The sequence below is a fragment of the Lolium rigidum genome, chromosome 4 (assembly GCF_022539505.1).
Source record: "Lolium rigidum isolate FL_2022 chromosome 4, APGP_CSIRO_Lrig_0.1, whole genome shotgun sequence".
Classification (NCBI taxonomy): Eukaryota; Viridiplantae; Streptophyta; class Magnoliopsida; order Poales; family Poaceae; genus Lolium; species Lolium rigidum.
Window position 1 is genome coordinate 137560853 of NC_061511.1, and position 6238 is coordinate 137567090.

The 6238-nt window shown below is 42.1% G+C and overlaps 1 long non-coding RNA gene across 1 annotated transcript; it reads left to right on the top strand.

Annotated features, from left to right (window-relative positions):
• The first annotated feature begins 3172 nt into the window (after window positions 1–3172).
• LOC124708794 lies at window positions 3173–5542 on the top strand. The gene is made up of 2 exons (XR_007005325.1): window positions 3173–3263; window positions 4661–5542. It is a non-coding gene; the product is annotated as an uncharacterized LOC124708794 (long non-coding RNA).
• The last annotated feature ends 696 nt before the right edge of the window (window positions 5543–6238 follow it).

Sequence of the window (6238 nt, forward strand, 5' to 3'; positions counted from 1 at the left end):
AATCTTATAATTATTAATTTTAATTTTTTAAAAATTAAAAATACATAAAATTCTAAATTTCTGGAAAAAACTAAAATCTTCCTTCTTTCATATTTTCATATGGAATTTTGAGAATCTAAAAATTGGCTAACCGGGTAAACCCGGGTGAATTCGGATGTAACTTTTTCCCACGATGATTTTGATATATTATACGTTTTTTCCCGACGTTGTATGCAAAAGTTAATGCAATTTTACCATTTTTCAAACTTGTTTTTTGCAAAAAAAGTCAAAATTCGAATTTCTTAATTTTACCGAATAGTAGGTTGCATAACATATAAGAATCTGAAAACATTTTATTTTTTGAATTTTCTATTATTTTCATTTGTATTTTACAAAGCAAAAAAAGGCGATCCACGTGGGGGGGTGTGGAGGTGCGTGGGAAGCAGGAAAACCTTTAGTACCGGTTCGTGACACGAACCGGTACTAAAGGGTTAGCGTCAGCCGAAAACGGTTCGTGACACGAACCGGTAATAAAGGGTAGACCTTTAGTACCGGTTCGTGTCACGAACCGGTACTAAAGGTCCTTACGAACCGGTACTAAAGGTTTGGGCAATGCAACCGGTACTAATGCACCCTTTAGTACTGGTTCGTAAGGAAACCGGTACTAAAGGCCTAGACGGAAGCCCCTTTTTCTACTAGTGAAAGACCATGGCGGAGGAGGTAGCCTTATCCCTTGTGACACCATCGCCAATGGTTTGCTGCTGCATGCGAACCAACGCCGGAGCATATGGCTGCAACAATCGTCACGTTGACGCTGGTACTCTGTTTCCGGGTACTCATGCAAGAGGCGGTGGTTGTATCATGCGTGACGTCGTCACTGGGGCTATGCTTTCGCACGCGCTCACCCCTATGAACGCACGCACGCACACCCTACCCATGTAAATAGCGCCAGACAATCCTGGATTTATCTACCACTGAAAGAATAGCGCTGGTTAAATCCTACCACTGAAAGAATAGCGCCGGTTAAATCTTGCTTTTATCTAGCTAAATGCAAACACCCATGTCAAGTTTAGGACTTGAACCGTGGACTGGTTCCACCATAAGGAACCTAACCACCAGAGCCAAGCTCGATTTGTAGAAGGTGCATTCACTCAGATATGAACAGCCTCATCTATTTCTTCTAATCAATCGCAACTGAGACGGAGTGCTAGTTAGCCAGGCTAATTAATGTTGCTTCTGTTGCTTGTGTAAAACGGAATTGGAATGGAAATACAAAATGTTGCTTCTGTGATAACGACGAATCAGTTGAATATTTGTTTATTTCATGTCCTTTTGCTAGATTTGTGTGGCGAGTAGTGTTTGCTGCATACAATATTCCACCTCCATTCAATATCACAAATATGTTTGGGAATTGATTAAATGGAGCGGACAAAACAGATAAAGCTAGGATTCGCATTGGTGTTTCGGCTTTATGTTGGTCGATATGAAATTGCGATATTGTTTTTAACAATAAGGATTTTATTATTTTTTTGCAGGTTATTCGCATTATGGTCTACTGGATCCAGCTTTGGCGTTTTTCTCCCGGAGAACCAGCGGGAGTGCATGGTTTGTGGATGCAACCGCCTTTAAATAGTTGCCCAGAATAACTACTATATTAACCGGGAACAACCTCCTTTTTTCACAGGATTTTGACTTTTTTTTTAAGGTTAATGTCGTGCTGAGACGGAAGTTACTCGGTGATTGATTTCCGCTGGGTTTTTTCCCCGTGTGCAGCTTAGGTGCCATCTAAGAATTTATTTAGGAGACATACCAGTTATGTTGGCTTTGGCCTGTTCTCTTCGTTGTACTAATTGGTTCGTTTGTTGTGTGGCTATAGCTGTCTAAGGTGGGCCAGCAGATCAGTTCCACCTTTTATTTATCGTTTGCGTGATGGATTTGGTCCGCCGAACCGCTTTGACGACCATGCACTTTGCCTCGGCGACGAGATAGAGGAGAGGAAGGCCCCGGCTGCGAGGAAGACCGTGGATTCGGTGGGCTCAGGGCACGCCGCCGTTAATGCCGCCCGACGAGGCGCGCAGGGGGAGCAACTCCGTCGAAGATGGAGGGAGGCCCCGGCTGCGAGGACTGGGCTAAGGGCACGCCGCCGTTCGTGCCGCCCGAGGAGGCGGGCAGGGATCTCTTTTCACCATGGCTGCATCAGCAGCAATGCCTCTTTTCACCAGCCCACGTCTCATCAGAGATTCACACGAGGAGGCCGAGGACGGCGCGCCGGCGATCAAGGCGACGCACCGCGGCGGAGGAGGCCGACGTGGTGCTGTGTCGTGCCGGCGCGCAGCGGCTTGGGAAGAGAACTGAGGGTGATGGTGACGACGTTTCGTTCGCAGCAGAGTGATAGGAGGGTCGCGCGCCGCCCGGGGGATCTTCACGGCGAGGTCGTGTGGCCGAGCTCGCAGCCAGAGCGGATCAGATTCAGACGAGGAGCCGAGCGAGAGGAACCAGGTCAATACCAGAGGGAGGAGGCCAACAACCATCGATAGACGATTCGATGCGCAGGTATGGAATTTTCCCTCGCTCCTTTCCCAATCTTGGTTCATTTATCTCGGCCCCTTCCTGTACCATGTGTCTCACCTCCTCTCCATCTCTGTCAGGCAGCAGTGCATGTGGCAAGGATGTATAGATGGCAACATCGACCACCGCACCTTCCCTTTCCCCTCCACTTCTTCCTCCTCGCACCGACAGTAGGACCGGCAGAGCCGTGCGCGCCGAAGACTCCTTGTCGGCGCTGCAGACGATGGAAGCCAAACAGGAGGAGCCAAGGGTGGTCAGGCTGCGAGCCATGGAGGTCACGCTGGAGTCCTTCGCGCCGTTCGGCCAGGTCATGGCCGCCTCCCTGGACGGCGACCAGTTCGGCCACCACGACGCTCAACTCGGCATCCCTAGGTCAGGACACGGCCTCCCTCTCAAGATTCTGCGGGAATCAGTACCGGGGAATCATCCTCAGCTACTCTTACCTGGGTTAGATCGAAGATTGTGACATTTTTCTTGCCGTGGCCGATATTATTTGCCCAGTTTCTTTCCATGACCCATAAAATATGATTGGTTCTCTAGCTTTTTGGTTTCGTAACACTTTGTGTTTCATACAGGAAAGGTAGATTTCTGGAAGAAAGGAACGGATGCACTCAGCATATTGAGTCATGACCGTTGTTTGCTGCCTCTCGACTGTAAGGATATCTGAGCTGCACATTTGGGTCATTCTTCAGTTCATCATGGCTGGGTCATTGGTGGTAAGGGAAATTCTTTCTTACTCTAATATTGATCTATTTCTACCGACCTAATTATTTGCTCTTTGGTAAAAATGACTACCAATGAAACATCACATCTTAATCGATGCATGACTCTCTTGGTATTCTAGCTTCTGATGTTGATTTGGTTTTTGGGAAGCTCTATTATTAAGTGTTACCTGCCCTATGTGTTTTAGGTCAGCTGGTATGAGCACCTAAAAGTGAAGTGCTAATATCTTGCTTGAATATAATTTTGAGCTTAGTCGCCATATTAACTGAAAGTGATAATAGTTCAACCCAGCAAATAGATGATTCAGCACTACACAAAACCAAAACACACTTTCGAAGCAGCCATGATGAGCAGCACCAGAAGCGCAAAACAACAGAGAATTGTGTGCATCGTTTACATGAATGGAGAGTACATTCATCGAACCTGCATCAGTCCAGCAGCCAAGTAGATGATAAATGTCATCTACAACAGATCTTGGTCAGTTTCTCCCAATTCATGTCATCGTTGTTCACAGATATATAACAGAAGGGAAATTTGCAGATAGAATAGAAGCAAACATGATTTTAGTCGTTTTCTCCCAATTCTACTAAGCCAACAGAAATATGCACTTAGGCAGAGATGGTGTACCCAAATAGAAACTGTTATTACTTGCTAACTGAAAACTGACACAAAAATGGCTCAAGTCTTATGTGACGAAACTGAATAAACTGAGCTCGGATACACCTAACTGCACACTGGTTCCATCTATGTAAATTGTACTGTTGGGCTAATAGCTATTCTTGGTGTCCCTGTCTTATTGCCTGGAAAGATCATTTTGTAGGCACATGGCAAGGATTTATAAATTATATAGGACGATTAGTTAAAATTGATCCAGCCTCTGTTTCTTGCTGAATTGTTCTTCAGAGAAAATGGCATGTTTGATATGAAACCAGATAACTTTTCAGTGCATTGCAGGTCCTCTACAAAAAATTTAGAGGAGCGGAAACTTTGTCCTATATTTTCCACATCGTTCTTTGGAGATACAACTCTGAACTGATGAATACAAAAGAAAATATTATCTGATCATGGATATATTGTGCAATTTAAGATCCCTTTTTACCAGCCCTGAAAACTTTTAATAATGCACACTGGTTCCATCTAAGTAAATTGTACTGTTGGGCTAATAGCTATTCTTGGTGTCCCTGTCAAAGCCACTGTAAAAGAGCCACATCTCTTCATTGTCTTTTATTGCTTGGAAAGATCATTTTGTAGGTATTCCCATAATTCATTGCAAGGATTTACAAATTATATAGGACGATTAATTGATCCAGCCTCCGTTTCTTGCTGAATGGTTCTTCAGAGAAAATGTCATGTTTGACATGAAACCTGATAACTTTTTAGTGCATTGCAGGTCCTCTGCAAAAAATTAAGAGGAGAGGAATCTTTGTCCTATATTTGCCACATCATCCTTTGGAGATACAACTGTGATCATGTTCCCTTGAACTGAGGGAACCGAGAGCTGGCAACTTATATTCAAACTTATTATTTTTATTATTATTGCCAACTTACTCTTATTACTAAATGCAGATCAATTCTTGCTTCCAGGTTGCCAACTTACTCTTATTACTAAATGCAGATCAATTCTTGCTTCCACGTTCAGTCAACTGATCTAACGAATCAAGAGACCGATGCAACAGAGCAACCAATTGAAACCACACCTTTCACTGACAGCTCCGTCACATGAAAATATTTGTTCTTCTTTGGCAGAGTTATTTTTATTCCTCTTTGCATGGAGATATCTGTTTCTACTGTTTTTACAAATATTTTGTATGGTGAGCACACAGGACTCCCATTGATGAGTTCATATTTTGCCAAAGCTGATCCCAGGTTAGTTTCTTTTATATCCAGTCCAGCACCAAGAGTGGCATGCTTGGAAACCTGAACACAAGATATTACAAGTTATGCTTATACTCCCCCAAGTCCTAAATTCTCTGTTCTACTTGAATCTTAATGCAAATAATTGAAAGAAATTCTGGCTTTACATGCTCCGGTTGTATTAGTCTTGACGGATACCTAATTTCTTCATCTGCATTTCTGCAGTCTTACAGTGCACATACTCGAGCACAAAAATCTGAGTTGTATCTTCAGAATCTATGTGGCCAACCAGTGTAAATGTGAATATTTTGTACGCTTAATACTTCTGATTGGATATTTAACTATTTTAGTAAATACCTCCTGGGTTACCATATGTTTCAGCATTTATCATTCATGCCATCGATAGGTTGTTACTAAATACCTAAAGAGGCACACAATTTTTTGCAGGATCTTACCTGTGCACTACTTGTGAGCAAAGATTTAATTGGACAGTTTTCTTCATTATTTGAGCTATGTATTGTGTATTTGTGTCAGTCAAATGCAAACTAAGCTTCATGCATATTTTGATAATATCAAATAGTTGCCAGTCAAATGCAAACTAAGCTTCATGCATATTTTGATAATATCAAATAGTTGCTAAATATTTTTGCATTGAAATTTAATATAATAGTTATCTTCAAGGTTGTCCTCTAATATATTTTAGTTTTCATCACACATAAATGGAAATTTTCCTTAGTACTTAGCAATATGGCGGCATGGGTACTGAATATTTACAAACTTTCTAGGTGCTAGCTATGAACGCAAGTCTTAAAAAAAAGGTCCATGGAATCAATATTCAGAAAGATGAATATGAAACCTACTTTTTTCCTCTTGATAAAAAAATACTTTTGTCTTGGGGCCAGTTTTGTCAGCATAAATAGTATGAAACTGGCTACCATTCAAATACAACAATATATCTGCAACCGTGACATCAGAATGCCATATTTACTATACTCATATTTAAAATTGAGTTGTGTAGATTGATAATCATTCAAATAATGCCTAGCTAAATCTATTCCCCACAGAGTTAGTAGATTTGTGTGTTCCATTGTATAGAGTATATATACTTACTGTA